The 16421-nt window shown below is 49.1% G+C and overlaps 1 protein-coding gene and 1 non-coding gene across 4 annotated transcripts in view; both read right to left on the bottom strand.

Annotated features, from left to right (window-relative positions):
• The window catches only part of PLEKHO2 (pleckstrin homology domain containing O2), an 85552-nt gene that overhangs the window by 46151 nt on the left and 22980 nt on the right, over positions 1 to 16421 (bottom strand). Inside the window, exon 2 of one of the 3 annotated variants that reach the window (XM_045285724.1) lies at positions 13776 to 13932. The exons of the other annotated variants lie outside the window; for them this stretch is intronic. The gene's annotated coding sequence lies outside the window, so the exon portion shown is untranslated. The remainder of the gene's footprint in view (positions 1 to 13775; positions 13933 to 16421) is intronic. 3 annotated transcript variants of the gene reach the window in all.
• LOC115867929 lies at positions 6360 to 6500 on the bottom strand. The gene has a single exon (XR_004045326.1). It is a non-coding gene; the product is annotated as a U4 spliceosomal RNA (small nuclear RNA).

Genomic DNA, 16421 nt, shown 5'->3' with positions numbered 1-16421 from the left:
ATGATTAAAAATAATAATTATTATTTTATTGAGGGCTTGTACAGCTCTTATCACAATCCATACCTATATCCATTGTGTCAAACACATCTATACATATGTTGCCATCATCTTTTAAAAAACATTTTCTTTCTACTTGAGCCCTTGGTGTCAGCTTCTCATTTTTTCCCTCCCTCCTCCACCTTTCCTCCTCCATGAACTCTTGATAATTTATAAATTCTTCTTCTTTTTTTTTTATGTCTTACACCAACCACTGTCTCCCTTCACCCACTTTTCTGTTGTCTGTCCCCGTGGGAGGAGGGCCATATGTCGATTTATTATGATAGTTTCCACCTTCTCACCACCTCACCCCTCACTTTCCTTCCCCCCTGGTATCAATACTTCCCTTATTGGACCTGAGGGTTTGTCTGTCCTGGATTCCCTGTGTCTTGAGCTCTTATCTGTACCCAGTATACATGTTCTGGTCTAGTCAGATCATACAAGACTTTCAAAAAGGGATTTAAGTATGGAATTGTATGACATGTGACTACTATATCAAGAATATTGCTATTAAAAAAAAAGACAGTTGGTAAGGGTGGCGGAAGAATTCAGGAATGGCAGTGATTGAATATGAAGAACATGTCACTGAATTATTCTATGAAGATTTTCAACATGGCAACTATTTTGTTACCTATGTTTATCACACGAACACACACATAAAGCCTGTTGGAGACCCCACCCCACCCCCAAGCACCCTCAGGTTGGCTAAAACCATTAGGTTCTCTTAAGTGGAGAAGTGTCAGTGCTGGTGGAAGGGTGCCCGGGCAGCTCCTAGTGTCTGAGTGGTAAAACGGAGCAATGGCTACTGAAACATCAAATCGCTGGCAGGGGAGGAGTAGAGAATAATGCAAGTAGTCCATGTTGCTTGCTGGGACATTAGCTCTGGGTGCTTGAAGGAGAAATGTTTCCCGAAACCAGCAGAGACCCCAATCAGTGGGTGCTCAGGGAGCTTGTGGCTAAATGGTAGAGACCACCAGGGAGGGCACTCAGTGCTGTGGTGACTCAGTAGAGACCCAGGGACTCAGATCCTCACTATGGGCCTTGTGGAAGAGGTGGGGCCACAGCTTGTTGTTGGAACTCAGAAAACTCCTCTGGGTGTCTGCCTTCATTTTGCCCTTCCTCATCAGCTGTGTGGCCTTAGGCTTGTTTGACAGCCTCTCTGAGGGAGTTTCCTCACCTATAAAGTGGAGCTGGTTGATTGTTCCTTTCACATAAACTCGTTGGGAGAAAGGCCATTCACATAAGAGGCCTTGGAGCAGTAGTTATTAACATTAATGATTGCTTTTGATGGTCACCATGAGGAGCCCTGGTGGCACAATGGTTGAAGCGCTTGGCTGCTAACTGAAACGGCTCAGCAGCTCTGCAGGAGACAGTCTGCCTCTGTCAAGATCTACAGCCGTGGACCCGCTCTGGGGCAGTTCTACTGTGGCCTCCAGCTCACGAGGAGTGGGAATTGACTCGGCGTCAGCGCAGTCTGGCGAATCCGAGGCGTTGCCAGCACGTGGAGTGGGTCCGAGAGGTGCTTGCTCTCCTCACCACTCCTTCCTGACCTTGAGGAAACCGGTTTTTTCTGTGGCATGACCCCTTTTCTCTGCCTAGTGGAAGACAGAAGGAAAGTCCACCAGGGTGGACTTCCCTCCCTAGGTAGCAGGCAGCTATGGTAAGGTGACCAGGCGTCCCGCTTTGTCGGGACAGTGCTGATTTTCGGCATTTTAAAAAAGTTCCGATTTTTGAAAAGAATGCACAACAAGCTAGGGAACGGTCTATATGGTCCATATAGACCAAATTTTTAACCAGGACCCCCCCCCCCTGTCAATGGTGTCCCGCTTTAAATCTGGTCACCTTAAGCCATGGGGCCTTTAAAAGTGGCACCACACGGCCATCCTTGGGGCCCCAGCTGTGAACAGGGCAACCCAGGCCCCGTGCTTAGGGGCTGTCAATCATCTGATCTCTCCTGGATTTTTCGTGGTTTTCCTTCCACTCAACCAAGTTAGGGGACCACCCATTTTGGCCCCGTGACACAGCCTCTTCCTGTCTAGCTCTGTTCTCTTTGGGGCACAGGTGGTTCCTGGATGGAAACAGCAGAAATGGATTCAGAAGAAGCAGGAAAGGAAGGCTACTTGTTGAGCTGACGTGAAGCCCAGAAAGCTTGGCTCCAGAGCAAGCAGGAACCAGGGCGAGTACAGTCCATGACACAAGCCGACCTGGGAGCAGCCGGCCGGCCAGAATCACGGTGACCACTGCTGGACACTGAGCACAGCTACCAGGGGAAGGGTTTTGGCACTCTGTTGCCCCCTCCCAGCCTTCAGTCAGACTTCATGGGTGCTAGAGTGTGCCCCCTGCCCAGAGGCTGAGTGCATCGTCGCTGTGGAAGACAGCCCCCACCACCCCCAGAAGTCAGGCTGAGGGTCCCAGTGTTGCAGTTGTTCTCATGCAACCAACCTGGTACCAACCGCCATCCCCCAAGACTCTCCATCAGCCTTGCCAGCCCCTCACCTCATCCAGAGGTTGATTTCAGCTTTCCCTGGCCTCATATGGGAACCGAAGGACCTGCCTTGCTCAAAGATGTCTTCCTCCGGAGCCTACCTGGGCACTTGAAAATCCAGTGGGTCGTAATCCTTTCTTTCTTTCTTTTTTTAAATCATTTTATTGGGGGCTCATACAACTCTTATCACAATCCATACATTCATCCATTGTGTCAAGTACATTTGTACATTCGCTGCCCTCATCATTCTCAAAACATTTGCTCTCCACTTACGCCCTTGGTATCAGCTCATTTCCCCCGCCCCTCGCCCCTCCCACATGAACTCTTGATAATCTATAAATTATTATTTTTTCATGTCTTACACTGTCGGACGTTTCTCTTCACTCACTTTTCTGTTGTCTGTCCCCAAGGGAGGAGGTTATATATAGATCCTTATAGTCAGTTCCCCCTTTCTACCCCACTTTCTCTCCAGCCTCCGGTATTGTCACTCTCAGCACTGGTCCTGAAGGGACCATATGTCCTGGATTCCCTGTGTTTCCTGTTCCTATCTGTACCAGTGTACATCCTCTGGTCTAGCCGGATTTGTAAGGTAGAATTGGGATCATGATAGTGGGGGGAGGAAGCATTTAAGTATTAGAGGAAAGTTGTATGTTTCATTGTTGCTACACTGCATGCTGACTGGCTCCCCTCCTCCCCCCGCCCTTCTGTAAGGAGGTGTCCTGTTACCTACAGATGGGCTTTGGGTCTCCACTCTGCACTCCCCCTCATTCACAATGATATGATGTTTTGTTCTTTGATGCCTGATACCTGGTGATCCTTTCTTAACATGAAGATGCTTTCTGGAGGATCCTAGCTGATGGCAGCCCTGTTCCCTCTGAAGGGGAGTTCCAGGCATCCCTGCCCCTCACTGGCACCTCGGGCCATATTAGGGTAAGGAATTTCCTTGTTAACTGTGCAAGAAACCACATGGTCATTTTCTTGTCTCTTATTCATTTTTGTAATAATAGTAACATTTAAGGAGACCTAGTGGCATAGTGGTTGGTTACACATAGGGCTGCAATCCTCACGGTCTGAAGTTTGAAGCCAGCAGCTGCTCCATTGGAGAAAGATGGGGCTCTCTACTCTCCTAAAGGGTTGCAGATGCAGACACTCACAGGGGGCAGTTCTATCATGTCTTATTGGGTCACTATGAGCCAGCATCAATTCAATGGCAGTGGGTTTGTTTTTGTTTGGTGGTGCTGTGGGGTAAGCATTAGGCTGCTAACTACAAGTTCAGTGGTTTAAACCTACCAGCCCCTCTGCAGGAGAAACATGAGGCTCTCTGCTCCCATAAAGATACAGTCTCAGAAACCCTATGGAGCAGTTCTATGCCATTCTATAGGGTTGCAATGACTTGGAAACAACTTGATAACAGTGGTTAGGGGTTAGAATCGCAATGTTGACTAAGCACTTGCTGGTGATGTTAGGCATGATGACAGACAAACATTCTCAAAGCCTGTCAAGGATGATATCCATTTTTAAGATGGAGGAACCTGAGGTGGAGGGAAGTGGAGGACCTTGGCCACACGAGGTTAAGCCTGAGTCCCTTATCTTCGAGAATATCATGGGCCTTGGGAAGCCGTGGCAGAGCCAGGCAATACCAGGTGGAGGAACTGCCAGTTGTGCGTCTTCAAGCTCACTTGCCGCCATTGGGAAGGCAGGTCTCTCTCAGCAGAAGGTGAGCATTGAGCCTCCAGGTAGAGACACCATTATACCAAGTGACTTGAATGGAAAAACTATTTATGGCTGGAACCTAAAATTGTTAGGTAACTCAAATCTTCAATTTTAATAAATTTATTTAGGTTTGCAAAGCTGGGTTGAAATCCAGGTCTTGTTTGTGAATACGTTTCAGTTCTACAAGTATGTGTTAATGTCGACATTGGATTTCATTGGACTTTGATTGATCAAGGTGGTTTAATCAGCACGGGGTCCCACCCCCAAGGTCACACAGGGGCTGGGCTTGCAGAAGCAAGTCTCTCACTTGCAGGGTCTCACTTGCTGCCACCCCCACTGATCTATAGGGTGTTGGAGTGGGAGGCTTTTGGCCTTTCCAGGTGCCTCTCCCCAGGCCTCTGTGACCCTGCCATCTCCTTGCTTGGCTCACAGAGGACCCTCTGACCACTTACCTCTTCTTTCTCCTCATAATCTCCTTAAGGAACCAGGTCTGAGAAGCAAAAGCTAGGAAATAGTGTGTTCTTAGGGAGATTTGGGTTTGAAGCAAAGAAGCACACAGGCCTGGTGACCACCCCCTTAAATACAGGAGCAGGTGTAGAGGGTTAAGAACAGGCAGAAGACAAGAGAAAATATCTTCAGTATCATTATCTTGGAGTCCTGGTGGTGTGGTGTTTACACGCTGAGCTGCTAACCTCAAGGTCAGTAGTTTGAAAGCCACCAGCCTCTCCACAGGAGAAAGGTGTTTCCTACCCGCTAAAGAGTCACAGTTTCGGAATCTATAGGGGCAAGTTCGATCCTGACTTATAGGGTCACTATGAGTGAGTTTTTTGAATCTTTCTGTCATGCTGGGATCAAGGGTACCCTTCCACCCTGTGTGTTCATTTGTTCATTCCACAAATGCTGACTGAGCAGCTCTAACATGCCAGGGTCTGGGCAAGACACTGGGGATCCCACAGTCAACCCAACCGACCAAAAGGTGTGTGTCTGGTGAGAGAACCCCCCTCCCCTCAGACTGTGCACATACCCTTGCCCATCTGAAATGCCACATTCATTCTTCAAGACCAGGTGCCCACACGGCCACCCTTTCTCCCCAGGACCTAGCTCTGCCCCTTGTTAGCTAGAGTGAGGGGGGGTCCTTGCTGGGAGCCTGCCATCCGGTTTGTCCTGCACTGTGGAACAGTCTCCACCGACAGTCACCTCCAAACAGGCTTGAGCCCATGTGCAGCTCCAGCACAGGGCAAGCGGAGGAAAGAAGTACAATGGAGACTGCGGTAGGGACCCGGCCAGCAGGCTCCCTGGGGCTCTGCCCTAATAAGGGGTGGCAGGAACCCTGGTTGCTCAATGGATAGTGTTGAACTGCTAAGTGAAAGGTCAGCAGTTTGAAACCACCGACTACCTGGGATAAAGAAGAGTACTATTCCTATGAAGAGTAGTCGCTCTCTCTCTGGGGAAAAAAAAAGTTCCAGTATCAGAAACTACAGGGGACAGTTTTACCCTGTCCTTTGGGGTCTCTGTGAGTCAGAATGGACCCCATGGCCGTGGCTGGTGCTGTTCAGGGAACCTGTTAGGTGGCTAGCATGGGACTGGGGCATCCACTATGCATGCTCAGAAGTTCAAGCTTCTGGCCAGGAACTGGTGGTACACCCAGGTGGGCGTTACACCTGGATTGGCCCATCTAAGCCAGGTGAATTTGATTCAGCCAATGGGGTGGGCCAGTATTGTCGACCACGCCTCCCAACAGGGCCCCTGAAAAGGCAGAGCTTTTGCTCTGGCGCGCTCTATCTTTCCCAGCAGCTGCTACATGACGTAGCACAGCTGGAGTGCAGTCTGGAGCGGCCAGGCTGCAGTTCCACAACCGTGCACGGCTGGCTTGTGTTCCATTTACTGTAGAACCTGAAACTGCTTCTATTTTCTATAAACCCACTTGAATCACAAACCAGGCTTGAGCGTGAATTCTTTCTCGCGCGGAGGAGACCGAGGTGGATCTCTACCCCATGAGATCTAACAACCCTTAAAGTCTGTTTTCTACCTCCAGCTGCCGCTGATCACATTCCAACCCAGAGCAAGCCTGTGGGTGTTGTTGCAGAGCCTCTCAGAGAGTTTTCAATGGTGGTTGTTTTTTTTCTCTCCGTGGAGACCGTCAAAAATTGCCAATGCCGACTATATTTCAAGTCGTCACGGCGGGGTATTGGGAAAAGTTTTCAATTAGCAATAATCGCGCCTCGGGTACACCTCATTGGCTACGATATTGCCACTGCGCAAAGCTGGTGGTTTTTTTAATATGAGTAGCTTCAAAAACTTTATGGAAAAGTGGAAGAGAATGAAATTTCCCCACAAACTCTTTGAAGAGCTCTCATAAAGAACCGAGTTTTTCTTCCAAGGCACTTCTGAGTGGACCTGAACTCCCAACCATGCAGTTAGCAGCTGCGGGAGCAGTAATTATCAGGACTTCATTTCCTCCCTGGTCTCCCCTGAATTTGGAGGAAAGGAGTTTTGTCAGGTGGTTGAGCTGGAGAAGGGCATTTTGGAAAAGGGAGCTAGCTGCACAGTACACAGGTTCAAGAACCAAACCAACCTCATTGCCATAGTCCATTCTGACTCAGACAGCCCTGGTGACGCGTGGTAACACACTGTGCTGCTAACCACAAGGACAGCAGTTTGAAACCACCCGCCAGGCCAACAGAGAAAGATGAGTTTTTTTCCTACTTCAGTGAAGATCAACAGCCTTGGAAGCCCACAGGGACAGTACAAGGGCAAGGAGATGTGAAACAAATGATCCTACACTCACCCTCCACAAGGGGAGAAGGCAGGTCTGTTCTTGAGGGGGCCCATGCAAGGGGGCTCAGCCCAGGGTGAGCCAGAGCCTGCTGAGAGGCAGGCAGGGGCTGGACGAGGAGCAGGGTGAACATCACCCCTAGAAAGATAATCCCGGGACCTGATTTGCTACAGCTTCATCCACTCTCCAAAGCACTGGAGGCGGAAGCAGTGAGAGGGTCTCCTCTGAGGCTGCCGGTATGATCCTCCCAGGAGACACGGCTCAGATGTCTGTGTCCCCATATCTTTATGACTTTAGAAAGCAGACCTTCATAAGATGACAAGTGAGAGGACACTTACAACAGGTCCCTGAGAAAAGGATTGCTCCCATTTGTTAGTGAGAGAGGTAGAAGAAGCTGGGACTAGAACCCAGTGCCCTCCCCTTGTCCAAAGAGAACACGATGTGAAAAGGGGACGTGGAGGTGCTGGTGGGGTGCCATTTGCACCTGCTCTTAGTGTGGTGTCCAGGGCAGGACAAGGCTAGATGGAACCCCATCCTTCCTGAGACCCTGGCATTTGCACATACCCTAGTGAGCCAAAAACCCAAGTGGCACAGTGGGTTAACCAACACAGTGGCTGCTAACCAAAAGGTCATTAGTTCCAACTCAGCAGCTGCTCTGTATGTCCACTGAGCCCAGAAGCAGCTAGGTCCTCCTGCTCACCAAGCAGCAAACATCATGGACCACTAGGTGGCGCCAAGTGGCCATTCAGTCGCAGAGACCAGTCTGGATGCCAGGATGAGGCTGACAGACATTTCCAGAGTTGCTGGAGAGCTGGGGAAGCCTGTGAAGATGCCTCCACCCACATCTGTTGGCCACGATTTGCATCCATAGCCCCTTGGGTTTTTATTTGTTTTCATTTATTACAAAAGCCCTGTAAGGATGGCGCTTTTGTAAGTATCCCCTCCCTCCAAACCCAAGGTCATGGAGTTGATTCTGACTCTTACCAACTCTGTCTAGGTTCCCAATCCTGATGCTGCAGATCTTTACAAGAGCAGAAAGACTCATCTTTTTCTCTCTGAGCTGCTGGTAGGTTTGAACTGTAGAACTTGGGGTTAGCTGTTGAATCCATACCTGATGGTGCACACCCCCATTTTAGAGCTAGTTGACTTGCTCCAGACTGCGTTGAAAAATTTAGAATCCAGGTTCCGAATACTGCTGTGGTTCGGGGTGGTTCAATAGAGGGCCTTGAAGCCAGATTCCTGAACTTAAATGCTGGCTCAACTCCTTTCTGACCATGTGGCCTTGGGTGTGTGGCCTGACTCCCGGGAAAGTTCCCTAGTCAAAAGCAGACAATAGGCAAGTGATGGAGTTAGGACCCAGAAGACCACAGTGGGAGCAGGGGGGTAGGGAGGGAGTCAGACCAGAGTAAGCCTTCAAATTAGTAGCTCTTATTTACCTTTTATTGCCTTTACCAGAGAAGGCTACTTCTCCCCAGCATGAGCTTTCCCCTCCCACCTCCCAGCCTTTGCAGAGGTCTGCAGGTAATAACCAAGAGATGACAACTAACCGGGATCCAGTCTAAGTGCTCATCCTCTTTCCCTAAGCCTTCTTTCCAGCCTCCCTCCTGGGACCACCACCGTATGGAGAGGAACTTACAGTCTTGTCCCCACACATAAGCTTCTAGGACTGCTCATCCAGAGTATAGGTCACCCCGCCATTCCTCTTCTTTCCTTATCAGGGACAACTGAGTGGGGTCATTAGACCTAGTTACAGAAGAGGAGGGATGGAGCCTTGCAGAAGGCAGGCTGTAAATTGCAGAGCTAGGGCAGGCACACAAGTGTCTGACCTTTGCCAAGGAACCAAGCACTTGGCTCTGCCCCTGAGAGCCCACCCAAGGCCTTGCATGGAGATTCTAAGAGTTCTCCTGCAAAGAAGTAAACTACCAGGAGGGGAGAAACCACCAGAGTCAGGCCTAAGGGACAGATGGAGATGGAAAGGCAGGAGAGTCAGCCCAGCTCCATCTCCTCCTCCAACTCTCTCCCTCAGGGCTCCAGCTCCCTTCAGCTCCTCTGCCAGAACGCGGGTCTCCCAGATGGATGCCCGTACCCAGAGCACCCTTGCTCTTCACCTCCCTCCTCTGCCGGGTTTAGTAAGCAGAATCTCAACTCACCTGGGAAGGTGCAGAGTGAAAAGGGCTTCCAGTTACAATCTGGGCCTGGTTGGGGTGGGTGGGCAGGGCAACCCTGGCGCAGGAGCTAAAGTCTGGGGGCTGAGCATAAATAAGGGCAGCTGACAGCAGGGGGCCTTAAGACTGCTACCGTTCCCCCCCCCGAAAGTAAGACATCCCCTGAAAATAAGACCTATTTACAGTTTTGCCTCTCACTGAAATATAAGGCATCCCTGGAAAATAAGACCTGCCCAATCGTAAGGCCTCCCCGATAATAAGGCCCCCCAAAGCTACCATAACTCGACTCTGGACCATAGCGGTGGGCGTCGCCACGTAGCCGCAGGGCAGCCGAAGCAGATAGGAAGTGTGAGTAAATGTACCATAGATTATGAGTAAATGTACCATAGTTTGTTGTACATGGAAATAATGGTAGTAACAAGAAATTCTGATACTGTAGGATTCACAGTTTATCTGGTTATGCTGGTTTTTGATGACAACTACTACCATACTGTATACAGGTAATACATTTCCTTTTTTGTTGTTCAACATTAAATGTGTACCATATTCTTCTTCATGGAAAAATAAGATATCCCCTGAAAATTAGACCTAGCACATCTTTGGGAGCAAAAATTAATCTAAGACACTGTCTTAGTTTCGGGGAAACAGGGTAGGAGCCCAACTGCAGGGCTTCTTGCCTCTGGGTGCTCCAAAGCATCACCACGACCACCCTGCCTTACTCCTGGCAGAATGACCACCACCCTTTGCTCCATCGCCGTTAGTTACTAGCACAAGCCAGCTGACAGATTTGTCCAGTCTGAAGGGCCACTAAGCCAGGGACGATGCCTGGTAAACTGCGGAGGGCAGTGCACACCACACCATTTGCTCCTTGTAGTGAAGAAGGCAAACAGGGCCTGAGCTTGGAAAGGACGTGGATGTACAGGACTGTCCCAAATATTCCAACAGCCGATGGGCATAAGGTGGGACAGGGATGGGATAGGTCTGACACCATTGGTCCATGTCACATCCCACCCATCATGAGTGAGCGAATTCTGGTATTCCCCACCCCCAGGCTCCCATTTGTTTCTCTCAGGACTTAGGTCTTAGATTGTCTCAAACTCCTCGGGGCACTCCCAGAATGCTACATGCAGCCCCTTAGAGGAAGGGCAGGCAGTGGGTGCTTGGGGGATTAAGGGGCACAAGCAGTGTGACCCACAAGGGGAGTGGTAGGGCCTGGGATAAGATAGACTTCTGACTTCACAGCCACCCTGTACATAGGATGAAATGCAACTGCTATTTGGGTTTTTAACGCAAGGCTCAGAGAGGCCCACGGGCCAACCCAGAGCCACACAGCTAGCGAAGGTCTTTTACCATAAAAAGCCCCCCGCACACCCCACACCCTTCCTCAGCCTCCAGGCCAAGACCACCTGTGTTCCCTCTGTTCCATCGCCTTCCTCTTTCTCTGGAAACTACCCTCCCATCTCCTGAGTCCTCAGCCCAAGCCGGCCCTCGGAACTGCTCCCCGTGGTTCATACCCCAGAAACTTGACATCTGGAAGAAGGCACACCCCACACCTCCACTCACCAGGGAGCCGACTCAGGGTACCTCCCCACCGACAGCACCTGCAGTTGGGGCCTACTTAGTTCCAGTTGCTCAATAGCTCGGTTCTCCCCACCTAAGGCCTTCCCTCTCTCCCCAGTCTTCTCCATGGGCCCCTTCCAGACAGTCACCTCCAGCCTCCATCTCAGCATGACTAATTCTCCTGTGTCCTCAGACTGGAGTCCTCTCCCGGGTTCAAAAGGATCCTTTACACACCAGGTAGCCTTCTCAGCACTAGAGGCTCCTTCGCTCTGCTGCACTGGGGGTGGCCCCCTGGTGAGGAAGAAGTCCTAGCGGACTTTCTCTGGCCTGAGGCTCCCTGAGCCCAGCCTGCTGCAACTCCTCCCCGCTTCCTAAGCAGCCTGCAGGAGCTCAGTGGCTGAGGGTCCTGAGGACCCCTCAGTGAGACAGCTGAGCTCCTGGGGGCAGAACCCGGCTCCTTACCTGCGACCCTGATATCCTCAGGTAAGGATTTGACCCCTGGGATCAGGATGGGGAAATCTTCTTGCCCCAGTGTTGGTGGGGCGGTGGCGTTCGAGTGCTTCTCAAGGCTCTTCCAATGAACCCTTTGGGGCCTAAGTTTCCTCATGTAAAATGACTGGGTTGGATACATGATCTCTGAGACTTCTTCCAGCTCAGACCTGAACCCCCATCAACCCAGCCCAGCTCACAAGTGTCCAGACCCAGGCCCGCCTCAGTCCACCAAGACTACCCCTCAGGTACTGCCTCGGGCTTCGCTCGCTAACCTTTTGGTAAACTGCCTCACAAGAATTACCCAAGGAACCTCCTGATGCTTGGAAACCTTCCATGGCTCTTCCTTTCATCCTTCAGAATGATCTACTTCAGTGCCTGTCTCCTGCCTGCACCCTCAGCTCCCAGGCACACCCCTAACTTCAGGTTCCTCATCTGGCAAAGGCTGAGTGGTTTGACCAGCACTCTGAGCTGTCCAGCATCGGATAGGCTGCTCACCAGAGAGGCTGGAGTCTTGGCGGCATGGTTCAAGTCACAGGTCCTCCTAGAGGCCGGTCCCTCGTACCTTGTAGAGCTCCACCAGAGGTGACCATCTTGAATCTCCCACAGGGCCAGAAGCTCGTCTTTCCCCTACCTCCATCTGCAGCTCCTACACCTAGAGCAGGGGTCCTCAAACTTTTTAAACAGGGGGCCAGTTCACTGTCCCTCAGACCCGTTGGAGGGCCGGACTATAGTTTAAAAAAAACCCCAACTATGAACAAATTCCTATGCACACTGCACCTATCTTATTTTGAAGTAAAAAAACAAACGGGGCAAAAACACCCAGCGGGCCGGATAAATGTCCTTGGTGGACCGTATGTGGCCGGGGGCCGTAGTTTGAGGACCCTGAATAATTGTGACCCCTAGGGAAGTAGCTGGGAGGGCATCTGCTGGGGGAATGGCCGAGGCTGTGGGCTCCTTCCCACTCCCCCACCTTCTCAGGGCTGCATCTTTCCCACAAAACTACCCTTGACTTTTAAAAAGTTTAGTATTGGGCCTCAGGGTAGACCCTCAACTGGCATTCTGCCTTGCTCTATTCCAATGTCTGACCAAATGGACTCTTGGAAACTTTCTCCAGTGGCCTATGGGAGTTGCATTGAGTGACATCTAGTTGATTGATTCTGACCCATAATAATTCCATAGGTCAGAGTGGAGCTGCCTTATTGGGTATCCTAGACTGTAATCTTTCCAGGAGCCAGACCTCTTTGACCCCAGAGGAGCAGATGGCCTCAGGTGGCTGCCCTTTCACTTAGCAGCAGACACTTAACTATTGCAATTCCAGGGCTCCTTCCATGAAGTAGTATCAGGCAGAAAATACAAGTTATTGCACTATGCTGCTAAGCAGAGAAACTAGAGTCTTATAAGTTATGTCCTCCCACTCTGGGTCTGAACTTGCTAGTCCTAATGGTCTGGTCCTTCGTTAACCCCTCCCCACCCCAACACACACATACACTGGTAGCTACTACCCTTCTTGAAGAAAGATGAATCAAAGCCCCCAGCTGAGGTCAAAGGAAGGGTCGGGAAGCAGGTGGGCACAAAACTCGGGTGGCTCAGCCAGAGATGGGCATTCTTAGTTCGTCTCTGGAATAAACCACAAAGTTCCAGGCCTGGTGCTCAGCCATCTACATACATTATTTCATATAAACGTCTGTGTTGTCCTGAGTCAAAAGTAGGAGTTTGGTTCCTCATATTAAAAAAGTTCATTCAAAATGGATCAAAGACCTGGCTTTAAGAATGAAAATGATAAAACTCTTAGAAAACTGTATCATGGGAAATCTTGATGATAACTAGATTTTTATTTTTTGGTGCATTGATGAGGTCCCAAGCCTTTAGCCATGGTTTCTTGACTAGGACAGCAAAAGCACACTAACTGACCACCACCACCAAAAACCTCGGCAACGTGTAACTCACCAAAGTTGAACATTTTCATGCAGAGAAGGGCACTCTCAAGAGAGTGAAAGATAGCACATACAAGGAAAAGGATTTGCAACCCACGAAGAGTTAGTCTCGGAAACGCATAGGGGTAGTTTTCCCGGTCCTTGAGTCACTATGAGTTGGAATCAACTGCAGTAAGTTGCTGTCTTGTTTGTTATTGTTGTTTTTGACCTTAGTTCACACTTAGTAGAGGTGTGAACCAAGGCACACTCTTCGCTCCCTTATAGGCATTTCTAAACTCTACTAGAGGATGTGACCTAAGACACCATCTTTGGTTTTCCTTGGGGGTGTGGTCTGCTAAGACAACCACGGCTCCATCATGCCATTCCTTCATCTGGGACACAGAAACTGAATGTACAAGGCCTTTGTCTCAAGTGATGGAAGCCCCCAAGCAAGATGCACCAAAGATTGTGGCACAGAGACTCAGAGGAGCAGCTGATACTGGGCTGCTTTCTCCTCAGCTGTCCCAAGCCTGGCACTGTGAGACTGAGAAACAACGGAGTTGGCTTCCCGATCCGTGGAGGCGAATGCCTAGGGACCCTGTGGCTGAGAGGCCGAGGACAGGCGAGAGACCTACCTCCTGGCTGAGGGGAAGTGTTGCTGTGGATCAATGATGGTATCCTTGTTGTCTGCTGGTTTTGATTATTGGTGACCTGTGAGCATCCGTAATAACCGCCCTTCATTGTGAGTGTTGTCTGTGAGATCTGTGTGGCCACTGCAATGAACTATGGAACCTGGCATGGAAACAGAGGAATGGTTGGTGTCAGAACAGTAATAAAGGATAGAGCAGGGAGCCATGTCTGACTCAGCCTTGTAGCAATAGGGAAGCCAGAGGCGATCAGATGTGTCCATCTCCATTGCTCTTTACCACACTCACAGCAACCCCATAGGACAGTGTAGGACTACTCCATAGGACTTCTGAGAAACTATGAATGTTTAGGGAAGCAGACAGCCTCATCTTTCTCCCATGGAACAGCTGATGGGTTAGAACTACCAACCTTGGATTAGCAGCCCAGTGCTTCACCCCTGTGCTATATTATTCAGCCAGAAAAAGGAATGAAGTACTGATACATGCTATGTGAAAGAAGTCAGCCACAAAGGACCATTTGTTGCATACTTTTATTTTATTATTCATTTGTTGTTGAGAATATACTAGGAGGCTTCAAAAAGTTCCTGGGAGAATGGGAGTAGTGATACCAAAAGGGTAGGGGGAAGGTAGGGAGGAAGGCAGAACCAATGGTAATGATCGACACATAACCAGAGACACCCCCCCCTAGGGGGATGAACCACAGAAACGATGGGGGAAGGGAGACAGTGGTTGATGTAAGATATGAAAATAACAATAACTTATAATTTATCGAGCGGTTACAAAGGTGGGGGTGAGAGGGGAGGAAAAAGGGGAGGTGATATCAAGGGCTCAATAGAAAGTAAATGTCTAGAAAAGAACGGTGGCAACATATGTATCAATATGCTTGATACAATTTATGCATGGATTGTTATAAGAGCCCCCAATAAAATTATCTTTTAATTAAAAAAATATTACAGTCAAGAAAAAAAATGCTCCTGGGAAAATTGAATTTTGAAGCCCCTTGTACACAGAAGAGCCTATACCAATTCAACAATGTCTACATGTATAATTTGTGATATTGCTCAGATTTTTCAAGGTGGTTCTATTTATTTGAAATACCCAGCACAAGCAAATCCTAGAGATAAAAGATTAGAAGTTTACAGGGACTGAGTTGAAGGAAAGGGGAATGAGTGATTACTTAATGGATATGGGGTAAAGAAAGGGTTCTAGAAATAGAATGTTAATAACTGCACCACATTGTGAATGTTTAATAAGTTCCATTAAGTATGAAACTAAACTGTATATTTTAAATGATAAAAATGGCAAGTTTTGCATATATTTTGGTGTTGTTACTAACTGCCCTTGAATTGGTGTCTGATCATGGTGAGCCAAATGCTGCTCAGCCCTGTACCACTCCTTGGATGGGGACTGGGCTATTGTGATCCATGGGGTTTTTTCATTGGCTCGTTCTCAGAAGTTGATCATCAAGCCTCTCTTCCCAGGTTTGTCTTAGGCTGGAAGATCCACTGAAACATATTCAGCATCACAGCAAGCCACTGATGACTGGTGGCTGTGACTGAGGTACATTGACCAAGAACCTGCCTCAGGTCTCCTGCATATGCCTCATGTCTCACAAAGCAAAAAGAAGGTATACATTTGTGTTCCTGTGATCAACAGGGGGGAGTAGTCCCAAGGCACAGAAGGTTCCGAAGGCCTTTCTAGCTGAGTAGATGTGTGGGGAACGTTATGTTTACAAATTACTTTTCATTTCATAGAACCAGTTTCCAAGAAAATCTTAGACATTTAAGTCTGTTGTCAATAGTCATACAGCTGGTGAATAGCAGATCTGGGACCAGAACCAGCCAGGATGGCTCTGTCAACCCCCAGAACCCCGTGGCAGGGTTGAAGCCCCAATTCCAACCTAAAAGGAGGGGGGCAGGGTGCCTGGAAGACAATGACATCATGGAAGCCAGGCTCTGGCTCCCGGCCAACAACCGGTCCTGGAGGGCTAGGTCTGGAGGTCCTTTGCTCCCACTTGTCAAGCCTATCCTGGTCAGCACACAAGGGGCTTCAGTTTTCACCAGGGAGAGTGAAGCTGAGGATGAGTGGAGAGTGGTCTCTGTCCAGGGGCACATATCCCACCCCTCCTGCTGACCGAGGCGAAGGAGTCATGCTCCTGTTAGCCAAGCACCTCTAATTTCTGTCTAGTTTTTAGATATTGTCTCTGTGGCTACTGAGGGGATTGCATATAACATCCTAAATATAAAATAATCTAGTTTACATTGCTACTAAACAAGGGAGAAAATTCATTAACTTATTAATCAATTGTTGTGTTAGTCTGGGTAGACTATAGAAACAAATCCATAGAAACTCATATGTGTCTAAGAGAGAGTTTTATATAAAGGGTAATTGTACATTAAGAAAGCAGCCCAGCCCAGTCCAGTCCAAACCCATAAGTCCAATATTAGCCCATATGTTTGATACCAATCTATAAAGTCCTTGTCAGATTTAGGAGACACATACAATGACGCTGAATGCAGGGCGGTCACAGGCCAGTGACAGAAAGTCTTTGGATCCAGTGGTGCTGTAAGCATCGCAGCACTGGCAGGGGTCTCCATGTGGCTTTTCTGGCTTCAGAGGTCTGGTTGCATCAGG

The sequence above is a fragment of the Echinops telfairi genome, unplaced genomic scaffold (genome assembly GCF_000313985.2).
Source record: "Echinops telfairi isolate 266 unplaced genomic scaffold, ASM31398v2 ScPeMD7_7475;HRSCAF=8513, whole genome shotgun sequence".
NCBI lineage: Eukaryota > Metazoa > Chordata > Mammalia > Afrosoricida > Tenrecidae > Echinops > Echinops telfairi.
Note: the sequence above shows the minus strand (reverse complement) of the source record. Positions and strands in the feature narration are given on the sequence as shown.